Source organism: Dendrobates tinctorius, unplaced genomic scaffold, assembly GCF_039654945.1.
Source record: "Dendrobates tinctorius isolate UK_male_01 unplaced genomic scaffold, ASM3965494v1 ptg000120l, whole genome shotgun sequence".
NCBI lineage: Eukaryota > Metazoa > Chordata > Amphibia > Anura > Dendrobatidae > Dendrobates > Dendrobates tinctorius.
Window position 1 is genome coordinate 561,318 of NW_027361788.1, and position 15,707 is coordinate 577,024.

Consider the following 15,707-nt stretch of genomic DNA (forward strand, 5'->3'; position numbering starts at 1 on the left):
CACAGTGCTTTACAGTTTGCACACATTATCATCACTGTCCCCGATGGGGCTCACAATCTACAGTCATATGTAAAAGTTTGTGCACCCCTATTAATGTTAACCTTTTTTCTTTATAACAATTTTGGTTTTTGCAACAGCTATTTCAGTTTCATATATCTAATAACTGATGGACTCAGTTATATTTCTGAATTCAAATGAGGTTTATTGTACTAACAGAAAATGTGCAATCTGCATTTAAACAAAATTTGACCGGTGCAAAAGTATGGGCACCCTTATCATTTTCTTGATTTGAACACTAACTACTTTTTACTGACTTCCTGAAGCACTAAATTGGTTTTGTAACCTCATTGAGCTTTGAACTTCATAGCCAGGTGTATCAAATCATGAGAAAAGGTATTTAAAGTGGCCACTTGCAAGTAGTTCTCCTATTTGATTCTCCTATGAAGAGTGGCATCATGGGCTCTTCAAAACAACTCTCAAATGATCTGAAAACAAAGATTATTCAACATAGCTTTTCAGGGGAAGGATACAAAAAGTTGTCTCAGAGATTTAACCTGTCAGTTTCCACTGTGAGGAACATAGTAAGGAAATGGAAGAACACAGGTACAATTCTTGTTAAGCCCAGAAGTGGCAGGCCAAGAAAAATATCAGAAAGGCAGAGAAGAAGAATGGTGAGAACAGTCAAGGACAATCCACAGACCACCTCCAAAGACCTGCAGCATCATCTTGCTGCAGATGGTGTCACTGTGCATCGGTCAACAATACAGCGCATGCATAACGCCTTTTTGTATGACCAAACAACTCAATCTTTGTTTCATCAGTCCACAGGACCTTCTTCCAAAATGTAACTCGCTTGTCCAAATGTGCTTTTGCAGACCTCAGGCGACTCTGTTTGTGGCGTGCTTGCAGAAACGGCTTCTTTCGCATCACTCTCCCATACAGCTTCTCCTTGTGCAAAGTGCGCTGTATTGTTGACCGATGCACAGTGACACCATCTGCAGCAAGATGATGCTGCAGGTCTTTGGAGCTGGTCTGTTGATTGTCCTTGACTGTTCTCACCATTCTTCTTCTCTGCCTTTCTGATATTTTTCTTGGCCTGCCACTTCTGGGCTTAACAAGAACTGTACCTGTGTTCTTCCATTTCCTTACTATGTTCCTCACAGTGGAAACTGACAGGTTAAATCTCTGAGACAACTTTTTGTATCCTTCCCCTGAAAAGCTATGTTGAATAATCTTTGTTTTCAGATCATTTGAGAGTTGTTTTGAGGAGCCCATGATGCCACTCTTCATAGGAGAATCAAATAGGAGAACTACTTGCAAGTGGCCACCTTAAATACCTTTTCTCATGATTTGATACACCTGGCTATGAAGTTCAAAGCTCAATGAGGTTACAAAACCAATTTAGTGCTTCAGGAAGTCAGTAAAAAGTAGTTAGGAGTGTTCAAATCAAGAAAATTATAAGGGTGCCCATACTTTTGCACCGGTCAAATTTTGTTTAAATGCAGATTGCACATTTTCTGTTAGCACAATAAACCTCATTTGAATCCAGAAATATAACCGAGTCCATCAGTTATTAGATATATGAAACTGAAATAGCTGTTGCAAAAACCAAAATTGTTATAAAGAAAAAAGGTTAACATTAATAGGGGTGCCCAAACTTTTACATATGACTGTAAATTCCCTGTCAGTATGTCTTTGGGAAAAAATAAACCGTCCGGGATGATCAAATGTGGATTTAAATGAAGAAAAAAAAAAATTAAATATATATATTATTTAATGCAAAAAAATCCTGTGCAACTGGAGAAATGACTGTCGTGAGATGCAGATTCCATTTGTATCTGCAGAATGCAGTGAGGCGACATTCGTTCTTCCAGTCTTTGCCGTTATAGAGCAGGTCAGAACAGGACAAGGGAGCAGATTAGTTATTGTTAATGTTCATGGTCGGCCTGCAGAAAAACCTGGTAAATTGAAACAGCACCCAGGGGGCCTGCTTTAAAATGGCTGCTCCATTCTGTGCAGTCAGCTAATAACTTGTTAACCCTTACTAACATGTACACGAAAAAGGACCCATCAATAAAGGCCAAGAAGAGAGCACAAGAAAAACACTTTGGTTTCCTTCTATTTAGCTGTGGCGTAAGGCCGGGATCACACATGCAAGAAACACGGCAGAGTCTCACATGTTAGTACCCGGAACCATAATCGGTGCGTGCGGCCGTAAAGCAATACATGCAGCCGCACGCTTCGCTCTTGAGTGCCCTGGGTATTAACATGAGAGACTCGGCGGTGTTTCTCGCATGTGTGATCCCGGCCTAAAGACAACTATTGGCCACTGACTATAAGGCTGTGTGCACACGCTGCGGATTTTGCTGCGGTTCCGCAGCGGTTTTGGCCGCTGCGGACCCGCAGCAGTTTCTGCTGCGGTGTACAGTACAATGATTCCCTATGGGAATCAAAAACCGCAGTGCAGACGGTGCAGAATTTTCCGCGCGGATTATCTGCGGTTTTCAATCCGCAGAAAGAATTGACATGTCAATTCTTTCTGCGGATTCTCCTGCGGTTTGCCATCTCCTCCATTGAGGAGATGAAAAACCGCAGGGCAAAACCGCAGAGCAATCCGCAGGTAAAACCGCAGGTCTTTTGACCTGCGGTTTCACCTGCGGATTGTACAAAATCCGCGCGGATGAATCCGCACCTTTTCCGCAGCGTGTGCACACAGCCTAAGGCTGAGTGCAGACGGAGTTTTGAGCCCTGCAGATTTTTCTGTGCAGAATGGAAGAAAACCGCAGGTCAAATGACCTGCATTTTTCCTGCGGGTTTCTTCCATTTTTCACGCGGTTTTCATGCGGTTTTTGTGCGGTTTTCCATTGCGGTCTTCCCCCTGCGGATTTGGTAACAGGGGAGATAGAAAACCGCACAAAAGAAGTAACATGCTGCGGATTTTGTACCGCAGGAAAACCCGCGGAAAAATCCGCAGCGTCTGCAGAGCGTTTTTTTTTTTTCATTCATTTTAAAGGTACTGTACATCACAATGTGGATATGCAACGTTTCTGCGCGGTAAAATCCGCTGCGGAAACGCTGCAAATCTGCATCGTGTGCACATGGCCTAAAGCTTACACCCCACAGCGATCTCATGCTGGATAAAGACTGGGGCATCTTTATATTTAGGTCTTATTCTGTGGGAGCTCGGGTGCAGGTTAAGGCTATGCTCTTTTCTACAAAGCCACTCTCACTTTTCAACTCTAAAACTCCCGAAAAACCTGGTGAGAGTCGCCTACGCCGGGTTTTTGATGCAAATGGAGCCACCATTCTTTAAATCTCCCTCAAAAACTCATGGAACTTATTTTCAACACACATGTCCACAAATATTAACAGAGGAAAAGTATGTCTTCAATAAGAGACAATATTATTCTATACATTTTTTTATAATCAGGGCTATCCATTTATACACTTACCAACACCATCAGCTAAGCTGTCAAGTACATGGTGGATAAAACCCCAGATCCGTTATCAGCAGGGAAAGTTGCGGGAGAATAGCCTATATTAAAAGGTAACCCGACAGCTGGTCATGCTGCCTAATCCACGGGCACCATGTATCAGGCACTGGGTGTATGATCTCAGCCAGGTATGTCTGACTCTGAAAAGCTGCCCAAGACCGAGCCACACCAGAGACTAGCTGGAGGTGCAAGACCACAACAGTTTCTCCCCGCCCGCTGCCTTGGATTGACAGGTCTCTCTTCATGCATGAATTGGGAGAGACCCGTCAGTCACTGGCAGCGAACAGCCACCGAGGACCCACCTGTCCAAATAGTCTCCTGTTGGGCTTCATACTGGGCAACCCCCACTTCTTCCAGATGTCGATTACATCCCAAGGAGTGACACGCCAGTGCTGACTGATTGCAGGTATCACATGACGTAACAATGTCACACAATCTCTGGGAGAACCAGTGACGACACTAATGTAATGGCGCTGGCACCAGAAATGAATACAAGTGTTATCAATTTAGCAGGGGGTGTCAGAGTAGTCAACAACCCCGTCAAATCAATCTATAAGGCTAAGTTCACATGACTATTTTCAGCCCAAATGCTGTCATATTTTTCCACAATGACAGAACTAGAACCAATGTTATTTGTGCTTTTCAGAGGAGAGTGTTTTTATTTTATTTTTTATTTTCCCAAGGATCAAATCTGGATGTGAAGAAAAAATTCTCAGCAAGTGCACCTTTCTTCTGAATGTCAGATGAGACTCTACTATTCAAGACCTTCGGTGCACAAAAATAATTGGATCCCATTATGTTGAATGACCAGATATCCAAAAGGTTAAGGTGCTGAAAGAGCAAACAATTGGCACAATCTGGAGGCAAGTATCTTGTAGACTCTTACTTAGGCCGGGATCACACATGCGAGGAATACGGCTGAGTCTCGCATGTTAATACCTGACACTGCTGCTGGCAGCGTGCGGCTGCATAGAAATACATGGAGCCGCACGCCCCCCACTACTGAGTGCAGTCGGCAGTGCCGGGTATTAACATACGAGACTCAGCCGTATGATTCCGGCCTTAGGATCATTATCACATAACACACATATTCCAGAGCACTTAACAGATATTCTCCTTGTCCCAATTGGGGCTCACAATCTAAACTCACAATCAATATGTTTGGAGGAAATCCACGCAAACAGAATATACAAACTCCTTGCAGGATTTAAACTCAGGGCCACAGCGCTGCAAGGCTGCAGTGCTAACCATTGAGCCTCCATACAGTGCTATTGCTAACTAATGAGCCACTGTGCTGCTGCCCATCCATGTTATGGCTGCAGGGGTGCTGCATTGCACGATAATTGGCTGCAGAGCTCAAATGGTGTAGTATGTAATGAACCAACCCTTTAAACTAGTTAAAGGGTTACAGGATATTTTTCATGCACCAATTGCAGATGTGCTAATTGCTATCAGTGAATTAAAAAAAAAAAAAAAAAAAACCCTGCTGCAAATCCAGACGATACATCTACATAGGGTGCATTTTGGCAAATCCAACTTTGCCACAAAATCAAAACATGATTTGACATCACTGATGTAGAACGCTCTCTTAGCATTAATGTAAAGGAAAAAAATCTGTGATGACTTCTGCACAAAGAACTGACCAGCTGCAAATTGTAATATCGTGTCTCCCAAGAAAATTTCCGTAACGTGTACTAAACTTGTACTGTATTCTGCATGCAAATGTATGCAGAAAAGCTGCAGCAAACAGGCCACGCTTGCATACAGATGTCCTTGTCACAGCTGAGTAGTTTACCATCAAGGTATCTAGTCATAGCAATGTAAACTATAGGGTAAATTTGTCAGTAGTACAAAACGTTTCTAATGATTTTGTCCAAGATCAGCCAGTTCTGCCTTTCAATTTGCTAGTCAATAGTGGGACCGAACTCAAAAGGACTATAAATTCTCACATGGGAGAAGTACTAGGTGCCCAGCTGATCTTACTTTCTGGGTCCAAACAAAACAGATGTTAAACATAAAACCATGAACCTAAGGATTTGAAAACACAAAAAAGTATTAGAAAGTTGGAAAGATTTCATGGCATCAAACCTATGAATGGAATTTTGTGAACACCAGTAAAATGTTACACGAGCTGGACGCAAAGAAACAATAAGGGAAGGCAACAGTTTCCTACATACGGTAAGTGCCGCTATGGATATGGGGGGTCCACTACTTCAAAAGGTTCCAGCGCACAGTTCTGGATATGTATGCAAACATCTGATGGATGAGAAAATCAGCAAGGCCAAGTATCACACACACACACTCTGGAGACACACAGACAAGATTCCAACCTTCAGCCACGTCTGTCCTAAAGGAGCCTACCGACATCTGACTCCACATCTGCCAGCTTAAAGTAACACTTAACTTTAGGCAACAACTTAATATATTCTAGGTTTAAAGCATATCAAGTTACAAATCTGAATGAATCAATCTAGGTATGGGAGCAACGCGAGTGATAATAAAGGACATCCTCATGTTACTGTCCGATCACTTATCCAGCTGAAGCAGCCAACGTGAAGTAAAGCATCATGATGGGGATTTGTTATTTATGCAACTTCTGGACAGCGTTCATTTGGTCATCAGATGCATTTTCTAATATTTCTGATCTCAGGCATATATACATGGAATTAAAAAAAATAAAACAGCTGCCTTAAAGGAAACAAGTCATGTTGAACACTGTCTCCTATCTGAATGGTCAGGAGTCCACTAGGAGGTGATACTAGTGACTGTAGACAGAGAGGGCATATGACTATCAATCTCCTCAGTTATTTCTGATCAAAAACATTCTGTTGGAAGATGTGCCAGGCTCCCTATAATCGTACACACTCATCTCACCGAAGATTTATAAGACATTGCCAACAAACATCAGCTGGAAGTGGCTTACAAAGCACTACACTATAAAAATAAGGCATATTGCATAGGCATTGTAAGTTGTAGAAATCAAACCAATAAATAAATATGTAATTAACAGAAGTTAATGTTATATCAAGAAACAAAATAACAGATTCAACGTGGTAAAAAGAAAACCGCTTGTACATAATCCCAGCACACAGGGAGGCCATGTACAGCATGCAATTGCAGATCACTTACAGTAAAGGTGTCAATCATCCGAAGCATCTTAAGCTGCTCAGAGCCAGCAAAATATACAACATCATCAAGATGTCTCTGTGAAGTTTGGACAGACGCAAGAGCAGTGAAGTGGCGACTATCGGATAAAACGATTCCCATACACACACACACACACAATGGCAGGCTATTTAACATGCCTATTATGCACATAAACCATCATTGGCATATGGATCCATCATGCCTACAGCACTTCACCATAAACAAGTAATAGTAGGTTACATTACAAATCTATGGGTAAAGACACAGCAATAAATAGCTCTTGGCGTCTGAAGTGTCATTGCTTCCCATTGTGATACCAGAGCGGTTCATTATGAAGGCAGGAGCTGCTCAGCATTCCCGGGGGTCAGCCTCCCCCTTACATGCGCTCATCTGTAATTGGATTATTACGAATAGCTCAAAAAGTGTAAAGCTCTTTAAAAAAAAAAAAAAAAAAAAGGTATACAATTCAGTTGTATTGCCTGCAGTCTTCCTCTGCGACTTTACCATATGATTACAGAATGTCTTGGCTATAAGACCATACAATGGCCACATTATACAGCTCAGAAAGAAATTTGGCAGTGTGGCTGCAGATCCTTAATTTGCTATCTGTATTATAACCCCAGACACCCATTACTAATCTAATGCGCTCCCTCTAAAACGAAGCGGCAGTGGATCTGTTCTCTGCTCCTACAGAATTACGCATCCCTAGGGAGAAGAAAGTAAATAACAGCCTTGCGAGCACTGGGGTGTTTAACACAGACATCAATAGGTGCAGATCAGGCAAAACCACAAGCATGCATTTTAAGCAGTGGAAACATGCAGGATACAAAGTCTCAGAGATAAGACAAAACTGACAACTGGTGAAGACTGAAAAACAGGCAAGACTAATAATAAGAGATAAAACCAGTTAGAAAAAAAAAAAAAAACACTACCATTCTGGTTGGGTTACTAATTCATTACATATCAAAAGAAGGATCAGTAAGTGCAGCTCATTGCAACCCCAAACTTACAAAACCGCCTGGATCAGTCTGTCAACCTCTTACATCCGCTGTCAGCAGCAACTCTTCAGTAGGACTTATCCTCACAGAAGTGGATACAGGAGCAGGTACACGTTCAGTTCAACATATCCCCACAAGAGCGGGTATACATTTAGGACAAAGTATGCCCAAAGGTGTGTGTGCACACTTAGTAAGCACTTAAGTTATATGCCCATAGGAGCATGTACACATTTAGTAACATGTATGCCCATAGGAGCGTGTACACATTTAGTAACATGTATGCCCATAGGAGCGTGTGCACGCTTACGTATGACCATAAGGGCACACACACGTAGCAAGAAGCATGCCCATAGGAGCGCGTACACGTTTAGTAAGCAGCATGACCACGGTGCTACAGGACTGCGGACACACAGAAAAATCATACACAAGTTGTATTAATAACTTCAAAGACGATAAATGAGCTGGCAGACCATTAACACCATGAGAACTAAGAAACAGTAAGTCCAGCAAATGTAACAGTAGAAAAAGACAAATCACTGTAAATATTCACAAATAAGTAAACATTGTAACACAGACACACCACACAAGTAGACTACAAGAAGAGCTTATGTACGCGGAGCAGCGGAAGACACCATTGGCCGATCTCATGTCTGACACATAATAATTAGGTTCCATCACACTCACGACCACAGAGCGGGTACCTGGGCTTCATTTTCCATTCATTCTTGCAGTTCCTCTCAGCACAGTCTGTCCCGCAGCAGCGACGTGAGAAACTGACTGGAGTCTGAGGGACACCATCTGGCAGACCTGCTGGGGGGGGAGCAGCGCGCATGTGCAGGAGCCAGAACAAATCCCTATTCATCAAGAGGTGCTCAAAAGAAGGAGCCCAAGCAAACAAGTCTGGACCATCGAGAGCCGAGCACTCACTACAATGCACATGTAATGGAGAGCTGCACCACATCTCAGCAGTGTGGGTGCTGCACATACAACCTGCTGCCATTCATGTCAATGCTCTGCAGTAAACTACAGCTGGAAACCACGGATTTCAGTGCAAAGCAGCAGCCATGACAACATTATCCAACAGCAACAAAAGTGTGCAAACACCACAAACCGTAGCAACCAAGAAGTACAATAGATGGAGAGATATGGCTGATTGCCACTGTTCACAATACTGCTCACAATCTAATTTCCCATTTTTTTGGGACACACAATAGGGTCAGTTTCATGGGAAGTCAATTAACCTCTAAGTGTAGGTTTGGAGTGTAGGAGGAAAACCATGCAAATGTCGCCTTTGGTGGAAGTCAAACCCAGGACCCCTGCCATGCAAATCGACAGCGCTAATCAGAGACCCAGTCCTCAGCCCATGACCCCGCGATAAGTTTTTGATAATGCTACTTTTTGAAAAAATAAATAACCTATCCTTATTAATGGACAACATTAAACTCATTTTGGGAACACAGCCTTACAGTAACCAGCACCCGACTGAATTAACTAATTACAGTAATCTGCGGTTCTGAATATATATCTCTCTAAAGAGCGGTTGTTATATTACCGTATATATTACACTATTGGTTATTACAGCGGTTTTACAAGGATCTCCGCAATCACATTCTTGAGAATCATATGAGAATTTCAAAATAAATAGCACAATTATTTGTTTGCCAGAGAATCAGTGATTTTTAATTTGAAGAGCATTTTCTCAAGACTTGCAAATTCCCAACCTTAAGACCTTGTTCACACTTCAGTATTTTCCAAGTACACAAAAAAAGGCTCTTTTTTTTCTTTTTTTAAATCAGAGTGCCATCAGTTTTTCTCGTACATGGAGAAGGAAAAAAAAGTTTCTCCACCTCCTCCTATGTGAAAGTCTAAAAATCGGAAAACTGTGTGCGGTCCCATTTTTTCACAGACTCCATCGACATGAATTACGGATTTTGATCTGATGCTTTTTTCAACAAAAAAAAAAATCACACATAGCTCCTGTTTGAGCATGCGCACACTGCGGGATACGGATCCAATATCAAGCACAGTATTTGTAAAGGTGACTATTCAAATAATTAAAAATACTAAAGCACCGCACCAGTGTTGTCAGGCAATAAAGGGTTAAAACAAAGCAGCAGATCTACTGCATGGTGACTGCTCAGCACCAAGTGACCCAGCAGAAATAACTACAGGAAGGAAGAAAAGCACAGATGCCACTGGGCACCTAATACTATGTCACAGGAGCTGTGTACACTACACTATATAGAGCCCCACATCACTAGTGTACACTACACTATAAAGAGCCCCACATCACTATAGCAAAGGAGCTGTGTACTACATACAGCCCCACATCACTACGGCACGGGAGCTGCGCACACACACAGCACACGGAAGCTGCGCGCGCGCACAGACACTATATACGCACAGCACACGGGAGCTGCGCGCAGACACTATATACGCACAGCACACAGGAGCTGCGCGCACAGACACTATATACGCACAGCACAGAGGAGCTGCGCGCACAGACACTATATACGCACAGCACACAGGAGCTGCGCGCACAGACACTACATACGCACGGCACACGGGAGCTATGCGCACACAGACACTATATACGCACAGCACACGGGAGCTGCGCGCAGACACTATATACGCACAGCACACGGGAGCCGCGCACACAGACACGACATACGCACAGCACACAGGAGCCGCGCACACTGACACACACACACAGACATACGCACGGCACGGGAGCTGCGCACACTGACACTATATACGCACGGCACGGGAGCTATGCGCACACACACACACTATATACGCACAGCACGAGAGCCGCGCACACTGACACTATATACGCACAGCACGGGAGCCGCACACACTGACACTATATACGCACAGCACGGGAGCTGCGCGCGCACACACACACTATATACGCACAGCACGGGAGCTGCGCGCGCACACTGACACGACATACGCACAGCACGGGAGCCGCACACACTGACACTATATACGCACAGCACAGGAGCTGCACGCACACACACGACATATGCACAGCACGAGAGCCGCGCACACTGACACTATACACGCACAGCACGGGAGCCGCGCACACTGACACTATATACGCACAGCACAGGAGCTGCGCCCACTGACACGACATACGCACAGCACAAGAGCTGTGCCCACTGACACGACATACGCACAGCACAGGAGCCGCGCACACTGACACTATATACGCACAGCACGGGAGCCGCGCACACTGACACTATATACGCACAGCACAGGAGCCGCGCACACTGACACTATATACGCACAGCACGGGAGCCGCACACACTGACACGACATACGCACAGGAGCCGCGCACACTGACACTATACACGCACAGCACGGGAGCCGCGCACACTGACACTATACACGCACAGCACAGGAGCCGCGCACACTGACACTATACACGCACAGCACGGGAGCCGCGCACACTGACACTATACACGCACAGCACGGGAGCCGCGCACACTGACACTATACACGCACAGCACGGGAGCCGCGCACACTGACACTATACACGCACAGCACGGGAGCCGCACACACTGACACTATACACGCACAGCACGGGAGCCGCACACACTGACACGACATACGCACAGGAGCTGCGCACACTGACACGACATACGCACAGCACGGGAGCCGCGCACACTGACACGACATACGCACAGCACGGGAGCCGCGAACACTGACATGACATATGCACAGCACGGGAGCCGCGAACACTGACATGACATATGCACAGCACGGGAGCCACGAACACTGACACGACATACGCACAGCACGGGAGCCGCGAACACTGACACGACATACGCACAGCACGGGAGCCGCGAACACTGACACGACATACGCACAGCACGGGAGCCGCGAACACTGACACGACATACGCACAGCACGGGAGCCGCGAACACTGACACGACATACGCACAGCACAGGAGCTGCATACAGACATGACATACGCACGGCACAGGAGCTGCGCACACTGACATGACATACACAGCACAGGAGCTGTGCACACTGTATACAGCCCCACATTACAGGAGCTGTGCACACTGACACTATATATACACACTGACACTATATATACAGCACAGCAGCTGTGCACACTGACACTATATACACAGCCCAGGACCTCTGTACACTGTATACAGCCCCACAATACAGGAGCTGTGCACACTGACACTATATACACACACAGCACAGGAGCTGCGCACACTGACACTATATACACACTGACACTATATATACAGCACAGCAGCTGTGCACACTGACACTATATACACACTGACACTATATATACAGCACAGCAGCTGTGCACACTGACACTATATACACAGCCCAGGACCTCTGTACACTGTATACAGCCCCAAATTATAGGAGCTGTGCACACTGCCACTATATACATACTTACACTGTATATACAGCACAGGAGCTGTGCACACCGACACTATATATCCAGCCCAGGACCTCTGTACACTGTATACAGCCCCACATTACAGGAGCTGTGCACACTGACACTATATACACACACAGCATAGGAGCTGCGCACACTGACACTATACATACTGACACTGTATATATAGCCCAGGACCTCTGCACACTGTATACAGCCCCACATTAGGAGCTGTGCACACTGACACTATATACACAGCACATGAGCTGTGCGCACTGACACTATATATACAGCCCAGAACCTCTGTACATTGTATACAGCCCCACATTACAGGAGCTGTGCACACTGACACTATATATACAGCCGAGCCCAGGACCTCTGAACACTGTATACAGCCCCACATTAGGATCTGTGCACACTGACACTGTATATACAGCCCAGGACCTCTGCACACTGTATACAGCCCCACATTAGGAGCTGTGCACACTGACACTGTGTATACAGCCCAGAACCTCTGTACACTGTATATAACCCCACATTACAGGAGCTGTGCACACTGTATATACAGCCCCACATTACAGGAGCTGTGCACACTGACTATATACACAGCAAAGGAGCTGTGCGCACTGACACTATGTACACACTGACACTATATAGAGCCCAGAACCTCTGCACACTGTATACAGCCCCACATTACAGGAGCTGTGCGCACTGACACTATATACACACTGACACTGTATATACAGCCCAGGACCTCTGCACACTGTATACAGCCCCACATTACAGGAGCTGTGCGCACTGACACTATATACACACTGACACTGTATATACAGCCCAGGACCTCTGGACACTGTATACAGCCCCACATTACAGGAGCTGTGCGCAGACACTATATACACACTGACACTGTATATACAGCCCAGGACCTCTGCACACTGTATACAGCCCCACATTACAGGAGCTGTGCGCACTGACACTATATACACACTGACACTGTATATACAGCCCAGGACCTCTGCACACTGTATACAGCCCCACATTAGGAGCTGTGCACACTGACAATATACACAGCACAGGAGCTGTGCGCACTGACACTATATACACACTGACACTGTATATACAGCCCAGGACCTCTGCACACTGTATACAGCCCCACATTAGGAGCTGTGCACACTGACTATATACACACACAGCACAGGAGCTGTGCGCACTGACACTATATACAGCCCAGGACCTCTGCACACACTGACTATATACACACAGCACAGGAGCTGTGCGCACTAACACTATATACACACTGACACTGTATATACAGCCCAGGACCTCTGCACACTGTATACAGCCCCACATTACAGGAGCTGTGCACACTGACTACATACACACAGCACAGGAGCTGTGCACACTGACACTGTATATACAGCCCAGGACCTCTGCACACTGTATACAGCCCCACATTACAGGAGCTGTGCACACTGACTACATACACACAGCACATGAGCTGTGCACACTGACACTGTATATACAGCCCAGGACCTCTGCACACTGTATACAGCCCCACATTACAGGAGCTGTGCACACTGACTACATACACACAGCACAGGAGCTGTGCACACTGACACTATATACACACTGACACTGCATATACAGCCCAGGACCTCTGCACACTGTATACAGCCCCACATTACAGGAGCTGTGCACACTGACTACATACACACAGCACAGGAGCTGTGCACACTGACACTGTATATACAGCCCAGGACCTCTGCACACTGTATACAGCCCCACATTACAGGAGCTGTGCACACTGACACTATATACACACTGACACTGTATATACAGCCCGGGACCTCTGCACACTGTATACAGCCCCACATTACAGGAGCTGTGCACACTGACACTATATACACACTGACACTGTATATACAGCCCAGGACCTCTGCACACTGTATACAGCCCCACATTACAGGAGCTGTGCACACTGACTACATACACACAGCACAGGAGCTGTGCACACTGACACTATATACACACTGACACTGTATATACAGCCCGGGACCTCTGCACACTGTATACAGCCCCACAATACAGGAGCTGTGCACACTGACACTATATACACACTGACACTGTATATACAGCCCAGAACCTCTGCACACTGTATACAGCCCCACATTACAGGAGCTGTGCACACTGACTACATACACACAGCACAGGAGCTGTGCACACTGACACTATATACACACTGACACTGTATATACAGCCCAGGACCTCTGCACACTGTATACAGCCCCACATTACAGGAGCTGTGCACACTGACTACATACACACAGCACAGGAGCTGTGCACACTGACACTATATACACACTGACACTGTATATACAGCCCGGGACCTCTGCACACTGTATACAGCCCCACATTACAGGAGCTGTGCACACTGACTACATACACACAGCACAGGAGCTGTGCACACTGACACTATATACACATTGACACTGTATATACAGCCCAGAACCTCTGCACACTGTATACAGCCCTACAATACAGGAGCTGTGCACACTGACACTATATACACACTGACACTGTATATACAGCCCAGAACCTCTGCACACTGTATACAGCCCCACAATACAGGAGCTGTGCACACTGACACTATATACACACTGACACTGTATATACAGCCCAGAACCTCTGCACACTGTATACAGCCCCACATTACAGGAGCTGTGCACACTGACTACATACACACAGCACAGGAGCTGTGCACACTGACACTATATACACACTGACACTGTATATACAGCCCAGGACCTCTGCACACTGTATACAGCCCCACATTACAGGAGCTGTGCACACTGACTACATACACACAGCACAGGAGCTGTGCACACTGACACTATATACACACTGACACTGTATATACAGCCCGGGACCTCTGCACACTGTATACAGCCCCACATTACAGGAGCTGTGCACACTGACACTATATACACACTGACACTGTATATACAGCCCAGGACCTCTGCACACTGTATACAGCCCCACATTACAGGAGCTGTGCACACTGACTACATACACACAGCACAGGAGCTGTGCACACTGACACTATATACACATTGACACTGTATATACAGCCCAGAACCTCTGCACACTGTATACAGCCCTACAATACAGGAGCTGTGCACACTGACACTATATACACACTGACACTGTATATACAGCCCAGAACCTCTGCACACTGTATACAGCCCCACATTACAGGAGCTGTGCACACTGACTACATACACACAGCACAGGAGCTGTGCACACTCACACTATATACACACTGACACTGTATATACAGCCCGGGACCTCTGCACACTGTATACAGCCCCACATTACAGGAGCTGTGCACACTGACACTATATACACACTGACACTGTATATACAGCCCAGGACCTCTGCACACTGTATACAGCCCCACATTACAGGAGCTGTGCACACTGACTACATACACACAGCACAGGAGCTGTGCACACTGACACTATATATACAGCCCGGGACCTCTGCACACTGTATGCAGCCCCACAATACAGGAGCTGTGCACACTGACACTATATACACACTGACACTGTATATACAGCCCAGAACCTCTGCACACTGTATACAGCCCTACAATACAGG

General features: G+C 45.8%; 1 protein-coding gene across 3 annotated transcripts in view; it reads right to left on the reverse strand.

Moving 5' to 3' along the window:
• The window catches only part of STRBP (spermatid perinuclear RNA binding protein), a 184,664-nt gene that overhangs the window by 166,799 nt on the left and 2,158 nt on the right, over nt 1-15,707 (reverse strand). The window contains exon 1 of one of the 3 annotated variants that reach the window (XM_073590690.1): nt 8,341-8,453. The exons of the other annotated variants lie outside the window; for them this stretch is intronic. The gene's annotated coding sequence lies outside the window, so the exon portion shown is untranslated. Of the gene's footprint in view, nt 1-8,340; nt 8,454-15,707 lie in introns of those variants that run through there. 3 annotated transcript variants of the gene reach the window in all.